The sequence below is a fragment of the Ailuropoda melanoleuca genome, chromosome 14 (assembly GCF_002007445.2).
Source record: "Ailuropoda melanoleuca isolate Jingjing chromosome 14, ASM200744v2, whole genome shotgun sequence".
Classification (NCBI taxonomy): Eukaryota; Metazoa; Chordata; class Mammalia; order Carnivora; family Ursidae; genus Ailuropoda; species Ailuropoda melanoleuca.
This window is the reverse complement of record NC_048231.1, coordinates 54,171,315-54,188,442: the sequence shown is the minus strand read 5'-3', so window position 1 is coordinate 54,188,442 and position 17,128 is coordinate 54,171,315. Positions and strand designations below refer to the sequence as shown.

Below are 17,128 nucleotides of genomic sequence, written 5' to 3'. Positions count from 1 at the left end.
GGGATAATCCTGTTCGGTATCCAGAAATATTCGTCTTATAAGCACATTTTTGGAACACACCCTATCTGTAAATTAGTACTGCCAACATTAAAATTACATTTAATATGACTTTATCATCTGTCTATGGAGCATATTAAGCCATTTCATGTATACCAACATTTCTACCCAAAAGGAATTCCTGAAAGAATAAAGACTTGAGAAAAAGTATTTTGTATGATGTTCTGAGGAGTTTTAAACCTAAATCATGAATATAAGAAATACTGTGTTACTTAATGGATTAAAAACTATAAAACCCAATCATCTAGATATAACTGCCCAGAAACATATCTTTTAATGAAAAAACAATGGAATTTTCCCACATAATCGATGAGTAAAGTTCTCATCCTGATTTGTACTGGTTTTCATCTGCTGAGCCCTTTCCAGAAGAAACTGTGCCAGGGAGGCAGAAGATACAGCCCACGGAGCAGGGAGGGTGGATGCAATCAGAAGACACGCATGCTCCGCCTGCCCACATACAACTACCTCAGGGCTCCCCAGGACCCTTAGGAGATGCTCCTCTGTAAGGATCCCGTGTAACTCCCTCTTTCTGGTTAGCCTTTGGACTTTTTTTTTCCTGTCCTAGTAATATGCCTTAGTAAATACTGTATTCTCAACAGAGTAAATTAAAATTCTCATTTTGAATGTTGCTTTAAAGGCATTGAATTGTTACACAACCGAATCGTTTCACAATTCTCCCCCTTGGGAATAAAGGGATGCCTGATTTTTTTTGTAATCTCTTTACAATATCAGACGAGGCTGGGCTGGAGGAGCTGAGGCTTCCTTCCCTATAGTTGCAGCACATAGAGCATGTAGGTAAGACTGAAAGTTGTATCCTGCAAGACCACAAAGACCAGTGTGTGCTCAATAAATACTCGCTATTACCGAACTTGTGCAGCAAATTGCCGTCACTGGTGTCGGATAATAAAGGAACATAAAATAAGATGGAGGAACTTTCTATAGGAGAAGAAATATTTCATGAGTAGACAAGTATTTTTTAAATTCTTGATGCTACTTTGATGTGAAGACAATGGTTGGCAGATTAGTTCTTTTGTTAATAACAGCATTTATTAAGTGACCACCATTGAACCAGATACTTTACAAAGGTTGGCTCATTTAGTCCTTTCAAAAACTCTGGTATGTAAATATAATTGTCCTTATTTTTCAGATGAGAAAACAGGGCTCAGAAAAGCTAAGTAACTTGCCCAGAATCGTCTAGCTAGTCAGATGACTCAGGATAGTAGAATCAAGATTGGGTTCCGTACCTGGAACACAGAAATAGCTGGTAGCACCATGAATCTACTAATCACCTCCCAGCAGTTAACTCCCTAGTCAACACCTCAAATTTTGTCATTTTCTAAAACTCTGTTTTAATGTTTCCAATTTGCAGATGGGATATGTCCAATATTGTCTCAAAAATCAACATACAAAACAGAGCTCAACTTACTAAGAATTAGCTCCCTATCCCAAATTCTTATACATTCCGACAGTGTCACTAATCCCAATGTCCTCACATTCTAAATCCCCACTTAGCCAATGTCATCTCCAGTAACTAATTACCAATCATCAAGAAAGCAACTGTGACCCATTGAAAACCCACTCTTCTGGCTCTTGTGCTTAGGCCTCGGAGAGAGACTGAGGTACCTAAGCCAATGAATCGCTTAAAGGAGCTGAAAATCTAGGAGAATCTACATGAAAGGTTTAAAATGTAACTCATAGAGTAAATGATCCCGGAAAATGCAAGTGGAATTCAGAAGACAGTTTACCCTCTCCTAGAGTATTCATAAAATACTTTCTGTGAGAGGTGAGACTTGACCAGCCTTCCAGGAGAGAGAGGGCTCTGAAACAATCATTTTAAAAGAAATCCCTGCTTGTGGAAAAACATTCAAACTGTCTAGAAGGACATGACATGACTAACAACTCAAAACCAACTTAAAACAACTCAAAACCAAGAAAACCGAATAATCTGATTGAAAAATGGGCAGAAGACATGAAGAGACATTTCTCCAAAGAATACATCCAGATGACCAACAGACACATGAAAAGATGTTCAACGTCACTCATCATCGGGGAAATGCAAATGAAAAGCACAGCGAGATATCACCTCACACGGGTCAGAATGGCTAAAATCAAGAAGACAACAACACTTGGCCAGAATGTGGAGAAAAAGGAGCCCCCGTGCACTGTTGCCGGGAATGGAAACTGGTGCAGCCACTGTGTAAGACAGTATGGAGGTTCCTTAAAAAATTAAAAATAGAATGACCATATGATCCAGCAATTACACTACTAGCTATTTACCCAAAGAATACAAAAACGCTAATTTGAAAAGATACATGCACCCCTATGTTTATTGCACTCCTATTTACAATAGCCAAGATATGGAAGCAAGCCAAGTGTCCATCCGTAGATGAATGGATAAAGAAGATGTGGTATACATACACAGTGAAATATTAGCCAGCCATAAAACAGGATGAGATCTTGCAGTTTGCAACAACATGGATAGAACTAGAGGGTATAAATGCTAAGTGAAATAAGACAGTCAGAGAAAGATAAATACCATATGGTTTCATGCTTATGTGGAATTTAAGAAACAAAACAAAGAAAAAAAGGAGACCAAAAAAAAAAAATCAGACTCTAAAATACAGAGGACAAACTGGAGGTTGCCAGAGGGGATGTGGGTAGAGGGATGGGTGAAACAGGTGATGGGAATTAAGAGTACACTTATTGTGATGAGCACTGAGTAATGTATAGAATCGTGGAATCACAATATTGTACACCTGAAAGTAATATAACATTGTATGTTAATTATACTGGAATTCAAAATAAAATAATCTTTTCACCCAAAGACATCATAAAAATGAAAAGACAAGCCACCAGTTGGGAGAAGATCATTGAAATGCATATTACAGAAAAAACACTGGTACTCAGAATATATAAATAACTCTTACAAATCAATAACTTTTTTTTTTAGAGCTGTGGGAGAGTGGACAACATGTACGAATATGCATTCCAAGGAGACCTGAATGTTAATCAAGAGAGGAAAAAAAATGATCAACATTACTAGCAGTCAGTCAGGGAACAACACATTTAAACTATAAAAAGCTATCATTTCGCATTCATAAGACTGGCAAAAAATAAAATGTATCACCAAGTATTGGCAAAGATATAGAAAAAAAAAGGGCTCTTCTAGACTGCTGGTGGGAGTATAAAGAGGTAGAATGCTGTTTTGGTGATTTGGCATTATCTCCTAATGTGAAGGTACATATCCCACCTCCAATAATTCCACCCCTAAGGAGATATGCTAAGGAGAGGCTTCTCTGTTAGCACGGGAAATTTGCATATGAATGTTCATAGCAGCCTTGTTGGAAAATACCCTGACTGTCCACCAACAGATGACTGATACATTAATCATGATATATTATGCAATGGAATACCATATTGCAGTAGACATGACTAAAAAGGATCTATATATATCAACAAAATACTAATCAATTAAAATATGGTGAAAAAGACTACCGAGCATGTTACTATTTATATAGTTTAAAAACAGCAAAATGAGACTATATTGCTTAAGTACACATAAATACATAGCAAAGCATAAAGAAATGCATGGGAATGATAAACACAGAATTCAGTACAGGCATACCTCGTTTTATTGCACTCCACTGTGTTGCATTTTTTACAAACTGAATGTCTGTGGCAACCTTGCTTGAGCAACTCTATCGGCACCATTTTTCCAACAGCATTTGCTCACTTCATGGCTATCACATTTTGGTAATTCTTGCCATATTTCAAACTTTTCATTTTATTATTATTATTATTGTTATATTTGTTAGGGTGACCTGTGATCAATGATCTCTGCTGTTACTTTGTAATTGTTTTGGGGTGCCACGAACCATACAAATGGCGAAATTAATCTATAAATGTTGTGTGTGTTCTGACTGCTTGGCTGACCAGCCATTCCCGGTCTCTCTCCCGTTCCTCAAGCCTCCCTATTCCCTGAGACAAAAATATTGAAATTAGGAAAGTTAATAACCTTACAATGAGCTCTAAGCTTTCCAGTGAAAGGAAGAGTCGATCAATGTGGCAAACTTCATTAACTACCTTCTTTTAAGAAATTGCCACAGGGCGCCTAGGTGGCTCAGTCTTTAAGCATCTGCCTTTAGCTCAGGTCAGGATCCTAGGGTTCTGGAATCGAGTCCTGCATTGGGCTCCTTGCTCAGCGGGGAATCTGCTTCTCTCTCTACCCCCTCCCCCTGCTCGTGATCTCTCACAGGAGCTCTTTTGCTCTCTCTCAAATAAATAAATAAAATCTTTTTAAAAAGTCTAAAATGAAAATGAACGTTTAAGGAACAACAAAAAAGAAATTGCCACAGCCACCCAAACTTCAGCAGCCACTGCACAAGGAGACAAGACCCTCCCGCAGCAAAAAGGTTACAACTTGCTGGAAGCTCAGAGGATGGCTAGTATTTTGTAGCAATAAAGTATTTTTTCATTAAGGTATGCATACATACATTTATTTTAGAAATAATTCTTTTGCACCCTTAGTAGACCACAGTATAGTGTAAATGTAACTTAATGCACTGGGAAACCAAACATTCATTTCAAAACTCACTTTATTGTGACATTAGCTTCATTGCAGTCGTCTGGAACCAAACTTGGTGTACTTTGAGGTGTGCCTCTAGAAACAGTACCATGAGGGGAGATATGCTTGGAGAAAGAGTACTCTGGGAGTATTAATAGTATGTGTAATGACTTATTTCATAATCTGGGGAGAGGATACATAGTTAATATTTAATTTTTCGGTGTTACTGAAATAGTTCACAATAATTTTTAATTAATAATAAAGAATTAAAAAAAAACAACTTGTGACACAGGTATAGGTAAAAGAGAAAGGAAGGAGTCAAATATTACTTGAAATTTTTTCCAATGCATTTCATGTCTTCTTTTCCCCCGATTTTTACTTCCTTAGACCGGGTTCTCATCATTTATGCCTCAATTAATGAACAGCCTCCTATTGCTTCTCTCTGTTCCAATCTGGAGGTAGACAGATCTACTTCCAACGGCCTAAGAGCCCACTTTCTGCATCCTCCAACATTCCTATCAACTCTAAACATTCTCCATCCTTCTCGATCAAATTCATCTTCGGGTGTAATGAAAATGCACTAGAGAAACCAGAGCAGATAACTATCTCCTTGAACCAGGAATTTGCCAAGTTGCTTTGCGTTTCCATGTCTTTGTAAATGTTCTGCCTTATCTGTTTTTCCATTTAACTCTCACCCATCCGGGGAAGTCCAGTTTAAGACCTTCTTCTTTAGGGAGCATTTCACAATGACCCCACTTCTTCTTGAGTTCTGCCACTCCATAAATGCCCAGGGTAAGTATGGCTGGTCCCAGATATGGAGCCCTTGCTTTTATTCTGTAGCATGTTCTTACTAATTATTGTCTACATTTTAATCTTATCCTTTGGATTAGATTTTAAGCCACCCAAGGATCTGAACAATGTTTGCACTTCTGTATTTTCCATGTTAATGAGTACATGGGAGATATTATAATTTTGTTTGTCTGTTTGCCCGTCCTTGGGGGCTACATCCATGCCAATACGTACATCAGTCATCTACATCCCTTAGGATTCTTGTCATCAAAGAAAGGTATTTTAAATTACCAATAAAAGAAAAGCAAACCTAGATAAATTATTACACATCATAGTTATAATAACATGAGCCATGTCATTGTTGAGTCGTACTTTTCCTCATTGAAGGCTGAATAGGGATCCAGCAACTAAAGCAGGGTGCCAGTTGGCAGGTTCAGCCCACCTCACTGCACCATTCGAGTATCTCAGAAGCACAGAGTAGGGCAGAATATACTACATGCCTGGCCAGAAACTAGTATTAAAAAAAAAAAAATCACGGAGCTACTTAGAAGGCTGTGATTCCATATAATTTTAAATGGCAGATTCCAACATCACCTATGAATGAGAGCCACCCCACAGAGATTCTAAGGACTTATACAGAAATCAGCCTCAAGCAACAAAGTCAGTTGTATCCCCTTCTCTCCATCCCAGGAGATTTGTCTCTCATCCTTGTGAGCTGATTCAATCTTTCACTGTCCATTGAACATCTGTAGCTTTTCCATATGCAAGTCCTATACTTGTCATTATCTCTGCGCCTTTGGGTTCACAGAGGTAGGCACACAAACAGAAAATGAAATACAAAACTAAGAAATAAATATGTATCAGATTCCATGGAGTCCTAGGAAGGATTACTCAATCCTTTGGGCTGGAGAGTAGGAAAGGAGCCAGTGCTAAGCCTGGGGAGGGGGGGCTCCATGCACAATAAACAGGCAGGTGGAGTGATTAAGCTATTCATGTGTTTATATTGAGTAAGAAAGAGGAGGAGGAGGAAGGGACAGGAGGCTTTTTTTGTTTGTTTTTATTCTGGTTTTTTTTTTTTTAAAGATTTATTTATTTGACAGGGAGAGAGACAGCCAGCGAGAAAGATAACACAGGAAGGGGGAGTGGGAGAGGAAGAAGCAGGCTCCCAGTGGAGGAGCCTGATGCGGGGCTCGAACCCAGAACGCTGGGATCAGGCCCTGAGCCAAAGGCAGACATTTAAGGACTGCAACACCCAGGCGCCCCTGTTTTTATTCTGTTTTTTAATTCTTATCTTTATTTCAGCACTTTCATCTGTTTTCCAGTGGATTGCAGTTTCCCTAGGTGGGAAATGTAACACAACCTACCCCATCACACATTGCCACGCTGGGGTCAGCCCTGTGTTTACCAAGTATTATTAGAAAAGGGAATTCAGAATTTAAGATTGCAAGGAGCAGGGATGCCTAGATGGCTCATTCGTTAAGCCTCTGCCTTTGGCTCAGGGCCTGATCCAGGAGTCCTGGGATCGAGCCCCACATCAGGCTCCTCTGCTGGGAGCCTGCTTCTTCCTCTCCCACTCCCCCTGCCTGTGTTCCCTCCCTCTCTCTCGCTGGCTGTCTCTCTGTCAAATAAGTAAATAAAATCTTTAAAAAAAAAAAAAGATTGCAAGGAGCAGCAGGGAGGTGTGTGGGGAGGTTAAAGTCACATAATACTATCCTCAGAGTTATGGTCGTTACACAGTTTGAATACAGATTTGCATTCACTCATTTGTTTATCAACTCATTTACTTAACCAACGTTTACTGACCACTTACTAAGTGCCATGGGCTGTGCTAGGCATTGGTGATAGCTGGTGAACAGGCTATATTTAGTTCTTGATCTCATGGAATGCACAATTCAGTGGGGAAGACAGTTGATAGGATAATCACAAAAGTCAAAAAAGCATCATTATTTACTGTGAAAGGACGGTGAAAAAAGTATAAAGCACTAAAACTGCATTCAATTGAAGAGCCTCACTGATTAAATTACTTTTCAGCTGAGGTCTAGGAAAGAGGAAATAATCTAAGAAACAGTGTTCCCAGGAAAGTGGGGAAAAGATGTCTTTTCTGCTTCACAGAAGCTATAGAATCCGGTGAGTCCCTAGATTGCCCAGGCAACGGTTCGCACAATAAACTTCCAAATGTGTCTACTGCTTAAGGTCCTGTCCCCACCCCCTACCCCTCCCACCCTTCCCACCCCACTCACCCTGAGGCTCTAATGGAAAAAAACATCCCTACTTGAAAAGATGAAAAGGTTCCTTAGCCTTCTGGGTTAATGTCTGGGGAAGGAGCTTCCAAGGGAGTGACTATACCTTGCCTTGTTACTAGAGTAGTAGGATGAATCATATGGAAGAGCTGTTTGCAAAGTCGGAGACAAGATCGAAATGCCATTTGCCTCTGAAACTGCTGCATGTGTTTTGTAAAGAAATCTCAGTGATATCTAGCAGGGAAATTTCTAGTCCAGAAATAGACTTCATTCTGAGTTTCCACTGAAACTGAAACCCTGAAACCAGGACAGGGGCTCCAGAGTATGATCTTGAGGTCAGAGTAAGGGTTAATGTCAGTGCTCTTATCATATACTAATAAATGTTCTCCAGTAGTAGAATTAAAAGGGAAGTTACCCTAGCAGATGTTTTCAAATTAGCCAAAACCGTGTCACAGAGTAAAGCAGCAGGGCTGGAAACACGCCCAGAGAGAGAGAGAGAGAGAGAGAGACCTCCCCAAAGGCCGCCTGAGGGAGCCATTTCAATGTCCCTGAGCCCTCCCGGTGCAGATGGGGACACAGCAGCTGGGGAGAGAACCAGCCCTACCACAAACCCTCCTCTCCTAATTGCTTAGCCGGGGCTTCACCAAGCCCTACTCTGCGGAATACTAAGGAAATCTGGCAGGATTGGACAGTTAATACACTGCCAGCCTACACTCCTCAAGGCTTGCTTTTGTGTTGCCACTTACAAATCTAACGAAATGTTGAGAGAAGATCTAGAAATCGTCAATGACCACAGGGGAGCAAACAATGATTAGTAAATATAAAAATGAACAGTTTAGTTTTGGGCAAATCGCAGGAGGAAAGTGGGTTTGTATCTTCACAGCAGATCCAGAGCAGTGATATTTCGTTCACAACAACCCAAGCAGGGCAATCATATCCCAGTTCTCATCTACCCAAGCAAAGGTCCAGGAATCTGGGCCAAAGATCTAGGGCTGTATGTCCAGAGGGCTTCCTGTGTAGGAGGTGATCTTCTGAAGTGGGATTCACTTACCTTGCAATCCTTAACTCCTACAGGAAGGAGAGAACAATACACACCAACCTTTAAATCAATAAAGGAAGAGAATAACTCTAGTTTCTCACCTGTACACCACTTGTCTGGTCTCTGCCATTCACTAGAATGAACATAAAATTGATGGATCAACACATCTCACATGCAATACCAGCTTCTGGGGCTGGTGTGTGTGTGTGTGTGTGTGTGTGTGTGTAGCAAATATGCATAAATGCTTTAATGCTTTTTGTATTAAGAGTATATATTTTTTAAATTTAATTAATTAATTATTACTACTTTTCATAAACCAAGTATGTGTTAGAAGAACAACTGGTACCTGGTATCTCATACAATGAGTTAGCAGTGGATGTTTAATAAATTAGAGCAAATGACTGAAGACTAGTTCTAAATCCTGCTCTGTGGTCGAAGAAGGAACAGCATCTCCAGCAATTCCTGATAGACCACACATCTAGAGAAAGTCACCTTCACTGGGCAGTAACAGGAATCAGGCTACAAATTCCCCATGATATAAAAAGGGGGGGGGTGGAGAGAAGTCATTTGGGGGCCAGTGAAATGATTCCTCTCTTTGAAAATGGACAATTATAAGCCCTTAGGATGTTCTGGAAATAAAAGACAGCACAAGACACAGGGTACTTTTGAAGCTCCAAGCGTCTCCGCAGCACAAAAATTTCTGCAATGCTAGACAAGGGCCTTCTTATGATTGCGTTTCTTTCAAATAAAAATGTATTAAGAGAACAACATCCCACAGAGGTAAGACCAAGGCTGTAAATGTGAGAGGTGAGGGGTGGGGTAAAGTGTTGAGATTTTTGAAAAGTCCATGCAGCCTTTCCGCTTTAATGGCACTGCTTCTCTAGCAGGGAGAAATAATTACCAAGGAAAAAGAGAAAAGAAACAAAAGAACTTAGAACTACATTGTTTCCTTAAATTAAGCAAAGACAGGCAAGTGTGGTTTCTATAGAGATGTAATCATAAAAATCCTCCTGTTCAATGCTTCCTGAGAGGAACAGAAAACTTCTGGAGGAAGCACAGTGGATCTGATAAAGGGAGGAGCACTTCTTCATCTGGAAACAATGAAGAAGACACCAGAAGATGAAGTAAGACTCTATCATATAAACTTCACTATAAAAACACACATTTAGATCGCATTTTACTATTCTGTCTCAATTCAAAATATATCGAATCAAAATCAGAATGCTGAATTTTTTTGTTTCTGGAATCTGCCATACAAAGAATATAGTACTTGCCACAATTAAGCTGTAGCTGCAACTATTACTATCCTCCATCTCTCTAAATGAGGAGTTAGTAAACATTCAGTTCCCTTCCTCTCAGTTTTAATTTTAGATTTTAAAAAATAATGAATCTCGATGGCTATATGGAACAAAGGCGCACATATCTAATGGAGTTAAATCAAAGTGTATGCAATTTATATTTCCAAGTTTGATTCAATAGGACACTTAAGCTTAGAAGGATTTGGAAAGTAGAACACCACTTAATTTTAGCCTACTCTCTATAGCGGCTACGTAATATTGTAAGAAGGTCTTGCTTTCAATAATTACGGATATTTGTCACCAAGGTTTTAGTCCCGGCAGAAAAAAATTAATGTGGAAGGAGAAATTAAAAATACTAACCCATGAAAATTCCGCACAGGGAAAACTCCTGCGCATATTATCTCTCAAAAGCACAACTGCTCATGTGTTATTTGAAGAGTTTTGTCAGAAAATTCCTTCACAACTTTTTAAGGAATCTCTTAACCAGTTTAGTTTGCAATATTTATATTGCCTATAATATTTGAGATATAATATTTTATTTGGCAAACTAATCTTAGAATAGGAAACTTGATAGAAATAGAGAAATAGAGATAGGTCTAGCTTTTTTTAATATCCTGTATTTGCAAATGTGCTCAAGTCTTTTCTCATTCAAGTAACATCTTTTCTTAAGTGAGTCTGTTGTTTTTTGGTTGTTTTTTTTTTTTCAAAAGTAGTTATGGAATTTTAGGTCTGAAACTTGGAATATTTCAAAGCAGTGACTTCCCCTGCTGCAACTTTAACCTGAAATGATAATAAATCCAAAGGAAATTAATAACATAGCTACTGACATTAGATTTCTCTGAACTTTTTGATTTCCTTTTTATGCCAGAACATAGATTTTCTGAAAGGAGTAATTTTGATGACCTGAATGGACATTTAAATTTCACATATTTGCATGAACACATATCCAATATGTTTCGTGGCTTTGAATTTCCTTTGTAAAAATTTAAGCAAAGAAAACCGTATCCTTTTGACGTTATAGGAATTGGGATGCTAATAACATTTCTTGCCTCCATATCCTTTCTGTCCAAGTTGGAAGAACGACCATTGCTATATATGCAAAATTACATTGGCCAATAGAAAGTTGCCTCCTGAAACTGAAATTCTGCTATAAATAACAGTCAAAAGGCAGTTAGCTTCTTCCTGGCAAAAATAATTTGCAAGATGTTTGAGAGTTGGGTCCTAAAATTGCTTTCCTAGTTCTAAACATTCTTCATCCCAGCGTCTGCCTACAACTCAGATTGATCCATCACCACTTTACAAAGCCATTCATGAAGACTATAAAAGATAAAGATCTGTTTTTAATTGTTACTTTTATTATATGTCTTTCATCCTTGTAATTCCATAACTTTACAGGTCATGCCAAGGGAGACAGGAAACATCGATCTCTCACGAACTCAAGCCAGGCTCACTGTGTCAGGAGTGTCAATGTAGTCTTGCCTGAGTCCATAAAAGAAATAACATCTACCCACCCGCGTCCCTGTCCCGGCCCTCTGGCCACTTCAAACCCCCTTCCCTCGCACGACCCCGGGTTTTCAAATAGAAAATTCCGCAGCGCTCCTGGCCGGGAGGAAGGCGAGCCCGGGAGCCGCGGGCGGGAGCCGCGCTCGGGCACAGGCTCTCAGTGTCTCCGGCGCGGGTCGCCCCTTCCCACGGCCTCCCGGGGGCCACCGGGTGAAGCAGGGACAGCTCGCCTTCCTCGAAGAGCGCAGCAGCCGGAGTCCTGAATGCAGGGTCTTCATCTCCACGCGGCCCTCAGAAGGTCCCTCCCGCAGCTGCAGCCGCCCCTCAATGAAAGTGCAATTTGTTATCTCTCCCAGCCCCGAGGAGAAGTCCCTGTTTGGTCTCGGCACCGACCCCGCTCATTCAATTTGCTGAATACCGCGTCTCAAGGTTGGCCACGCGATTCGCCGGGAATTGGCCCCCGCTGAGGGCGGGGGGCGACTCTACAGTGACCTCCCCCTTGAATCCCGTCCTCTGTGCGTGTCTCTCTTTCTGTATCTCGGTCTCCCCCTGCGTGCTTCTGTCTCTCTTTGTGTCTCTGTTTCTCTGGCTTTCTCTCTCTCTTGCGCGCGCGCACATATTCGCGCGCGCACACACACACACAAACACACACACACACACACACACGGGAGGAGGCTCTCTCCACAACCAAAGCCAAAATGTCACCTAAAAAGCAAGTGCAACAACTTGCTTTGCAAACGACCCAGGAGCCTGTCGAGAACTCCCCTGCAGTGTGCAGCCCCCTCCTCCCCTGCAAGGTGTACCAGGGGTTGGGGGCGGCGGGGGGGCGGGCGGAGATGTGAATTTGGCCGGTGGAGATGACTGGAACTAGTGTTCTTCTCCCCTCCCCCTTCCAGGACCCTGTCGCAATTAGAAATCTGTCCCCTCCCCGGGCCCCAATGGGGAGCTGCCAGGACCGCAAGCCCGGAGAGGGGCGCGCTGACCCCCGTGTCCCTGGGGTCCCCAGGGGGTCCGGGAGTGCGCCGCAGGCGGCAGATGGCGAAGGAGAAGCGGCCAGGGGAGCCCAGCCCATCGTTCCTCCGCGGGCGAGAGGAGCGGTGACGGAGCGGCGGACAAGAGACACCCAGCGCGCCGGGATCGCGGTGGTGGCGGCGGCCCGGGCTCCGATTGCCGCCGCCGAGCGCGCACGCCCCAGCCCCGCAGCGCAGCCCGGCGTTACCTTGCCGCTGCCCGCAGTCCGGCCCTGGATCCCTGCGTCCGTCCGTCGGTCCCACGAGCCTCGGGGGGAGGACGAAAAGGGGTGTCCCCGCGGTCGGGACAGGGTCTCAGAGGTGATGGGAAGGACTCGAGAGAGGAGCCGAGGCGGCCGCGACCGCTCCCGCCGATGATGCTGCCGACTCTCCGGGGCTGGAGGTGTCGGAGAGGCCGTGTCCTCGGGATTGCGGCGCCTGGAGCGCAGCGCTCGCCTCTGGCACGGAGGCTGAGCGCCGGGACGCGGCTAGCTGGGGCGGCGAGGCTGGGCTGGTCACCCGCCCCTGGGTGCATGTTAATACGGTGGGGAGGAGGAGTCCCGCGCTTCCTCCGCCCAACCACCGGAGCCGGCGGGCGGGCGGCGGCCGCGGCCCGGAGCCAGCCTCTCCCACCCGCCCCAGCTACTACGGCGCGGTCACTAGCCCTGGCCCCAGCCCAGGCACGTGCGTCGAGGCCTCGGGGAGGCCGTCTCCCGGAGCCTGCTCTTGGCCTGCGGGTTCTGCCCGCTCAGGCTTCCGGTGGCAAGTGCACTCACACGCGCTCTACCCGGACGGAGGGGAAAGCCCCGCATCCCTGGGATGGAATCGAAAGGCGGCCACCCATTAGTGGGCGTGCCCCATCCTTTCCCTGGCGCAGCCTCTCCGGAGAATTGAACCTTCCCTTTTATCTTGCCCGTCGTTGTCCCTAACCTTGTCTCTTTAGAAGAGGGAGTCAGAACTCATATAACAGTTTTAATCACAGGAGATCAAGTTGGCGGACGGAGGGTTTGCTGTCCTCTCCTCCATCCTCGGGGTCCCTACCAGAATTTTTGAAGAAGTAATCGCCAGAGAGGAGACGGGGTAGTGGAAAGAGGCTAGACTCACAAGAACCGACGTGCCAAGCCTGTGCCATTACTTTCCAACATTTATTCCTCGGAACCTCAGTTTCCCCATCTATACAAAGATGGCTCTTGGTTGGCAGTGTGGATTAGATTACACAGTATTAATTCCATTGGTTTCTCTTGGCACTGGCCTAATGGTAATCACAAAAACTAATCCATTTTTCTCCCATCTGGCCTCTGACCTCAGCAAACTCCCCACTAACCACCACCCCCCTGCCCAACATGTGTCTTTGAAGCCAGGCGGGTTTACATAGGCTGAGGACTGCACCTCTAATGTGCTCTGCAAATAGAAGAATCCGCGTGGCTTCAAAGTAAGAATAGAGATAGTGTGAATAAGTGAACTGAGATGTGGATCAAAGCGAAAAAAGTCAATCAATTATTTATTGAGCTCCTGCTCTACCCACTTAAGTACTAATGTTCTGGATAATAGTTAAAATAATTGCAGTTAATCACTGTCTTCCTGTTTTCCTCTACTGAAAAAAAAAAAAGGCGTCTTCATGGAGAATGTCCTTTGTTCTACAGCTCCCAGAGAGAACATTATGCCAAAGAGTATATAATCTTCTTTATGTAATTTTATCTTCTCCCATCCGGCCTCTGACCTCAGCAAACTCCCCACTAACCACCACCCCCCTGCCCAACATGTGTCTTTGAAGCCAGGCGGGTTTACATAGGCTGAGGACTGCACCTCTAATGTGCTCTGCAAATAGAAGAATCCGCGTGGCTTCAAAGTAAGAATAGAGATGGTGTGAATAAGTGAACTGAGATGTGGATCAAAGCGAAAAAAGTCAATCAATTATTTATTGAGCTCCTGCTCTACCCACTTAAGTACTAATGTTCTGGATAATAGTTAAAATAATTGCAGTTAATCACTGTCTTCCTGTTTTCCTCTACTGAAAAAAAAAAAAGGCGTCTTCATGGAGAATGTCCTTTGTTCTACAGCTCCCAGAGAGAACATTATGCCAAAGCGTATATAATCTTCTTTATGTAATTTTACCCATAAAGTTATAGCATTAGATTTAGCATCTGCTTTGTGTGATATCTAATTATAAATATTAATAGAATATCCTTTTTAAAGAAACACTTCTAAAAATGCAGAGAAGTGAAAAACGGTTTCCATAAAAAATATGACTCAGATAAATATTCGCTTTTCCGCAATTTCACTGAGTGATTTTCCATTAAAGAAAAAAAAATCTTTAAACCACGAAACATCCTAAGAAATGGAGGTAAATCCTCAGCATTGTAGTACCATGATCACTAATGCTTTAACAAAGCTCCAAAAGATATTCCCCAGCCAGTTCAAGAATGGTTACACAGAGGCACTTAATGCTTCAACTAAGATTCCATTAAAAGGCAAAGTAAAAAAAAATAGCCTTCCTAATCTGGAAAAAGCAACTATGTTGCCTTTCCAGATCTGTAAATATGTTTAATCCATAGAATTTTAATGAGGTCACGTAAATAAGAATAGCCTAACTCAAATGAGGTGACAATAGTGAATATAATTACTTGAAGCAGAAAATCAATTTTCTTAAAAAAATTCTTATGGTAGATTGAACCTAGCAACGATAATACCTATGTAACACTATAGTTATTAGGGTTTTCTAACTGTAAGCGACAGAACCAAATTTGGCTAACTTAGGAGAAAGTAATTTTTTGGAAAGATACTGAAAGCTTCCAGAATGGAGGGGAGGGCTGGAAATCAGGCTGAGAACCAGACAGGATTTAAGGCAAAACAGGAGGTCTCGGAGGCCTGAAAGACAGAAGAAGTCTGGTTTGGTGTTACATGGTCAATATGAGTAAATGCCAACTGTTTCTTCTGACCTCATGTTACTGGATCGGTATTCAAGTCACAGGGTAGAGCATTTGACTGGCCAAACTTCAGTCAGGCAGTAACTCCCTGGCTGTATCAGGAGAGGGAGAGAAAACATTTGAATCTTTGACTTCCAGAATGGATTTATCACCCTTCCACATTGACACATGACTGGTGAGTGTAAAGCAAGTTCCGGGAGCTATTAAGCAGGAGAATTTGATGCTGAGGTAAAAAAAAAAAAAAAAAGGAAGGGACGGAGGGAGGGAGGAAAAAAAGTCTCTTATATTGGCTGGCTATAAAATTCACATAATTTTTAGAATTACTTCAAAATAAACAGCGATATTGTGCAAGTAAAACCGAGAGCACTTATTTTATAGCTATTGTACATAGGCTTCTTCTTAATTAAGGAATCCTATTTAAATATATGTACGACCTGTTGCCTTATTTATATGTATGGTACCTGTGAGTACTACTGCAGTCCAGGGCTAGCAACTGTGTTCATTTCTAGTCATAGACAGTGTGGTAGCTACATAGTAGCCCTGGAGAGATGTCCACATCCTAATCTCTGGAACCAGTAAAATGTTATCCCACGTGACAATTTGCAGATGTGCCTACGTTAAGGATCTTGAGATGGGAAGGTCATCCTGTATGACCCTGATGGGTTGGGTGTAATCACCACAGCCTTATGAGGGGGAAACAGGAAAGTCAAAGGCAGAAGAAAAAGATGGGATGATGGGAGCAGAGGTGGTTGACTGCTGCACTTGGAAGATGCAGGAAGACTGCCTTAAGCAACAGAATCTATAGTCTCTAGAAGCTAGAAAAGGTAAAGAAATGATTCTTCCCTAGAGCCTCCAGAAAGAATGTCACTCGGCTAACATCTTAATTTTAGCCCAGTTAAATTGATTTCAGACTTCTCCTCTCCAGAACTGTAAAATAATACATGCATATGCTGCTTTAAGCCACATAAGTTTCTAGTAATTAGTAACAGCAGCAGCCGCAGAAAATTAATACAGACAGCACCCTCTCCAAAGCATAGTGTTGGTAGCAGGGAGTCTGAGGGCTCTGACGGTAGAGGAAACACAGGAAGGCATAACTACTTTTGGAGTAGATAACTTAAAGAGGCCAAGTCAGTAATATGTTGGTAAGAACAGAACATTAGAAACCATAGACAGATAGGGTTACTATTCAGAAGTCTCCATGTCTTTGGTTAAATCAAAATGGGTGCAGTCCTCCTAGACCTTAACATGGTCAAACAGGTAAAATTCCATTAAAATGAGGTAGAGTTGTTAAAGAAAAAAGAACTGGAAGGGAGACTGAATGGTAAGTATGAAAGACCTACTTCTGCATTAATAAAGCATTCTTATTCATTTGCACGGTTTTAAGTAACGTTTAAATGATGATCTCAGATCTGTATTTTCAGCCTTGACCTCTGGGCTTAGTTTCATATTTGTGAATCCAAAGACAAATCCACCTGAAACTTCCACTGGTATCCCAAACTCAAGTCCAAGGTAAACTCATCACATTCTGCCCTTTCTCTCCATTCAAATTTTCTTTCTTTTCCTGTTATACTATATGGGTTCATGTCACTATGATTCACCAACTCACCAACAGGAGACGCGTGCAAGTTATGCTGGACTTCCGCACTACCCATCACCTCTCAGCCATGCCAAACACTCTTGACTCCTCTAACCATCTGAATT

General features: G+C 42.3%; 1 protein-coding gene across 3 annotated transcripts in view; it reads right to left on the bottom strand.

The window, feature by feature from the left end:
• The window catches only part of DLGAP1 (DLG associated protein 1), an 859,965-nt gene extending 846,837 nt beyond the window's left edge, over positions 1 to 13,128 (bottom strand). For 2 of the 3 annotated variants that reach the window (XM_034642364.1, XM_034642367.1), the window contains exon 1: positions 12,710 to 13,128. The gene's annotated coding sequence lies outside the window, so the exon portion shown is untranslated. The remainder of the gene's footprint in view (positions 1 to 12,709) is intronic. The other variant, XM_034642366.1, reaches the window with a different exon arrangement.
• Positions 13,129 to 17,128: the final 4,000 nt, after the last annotated feature.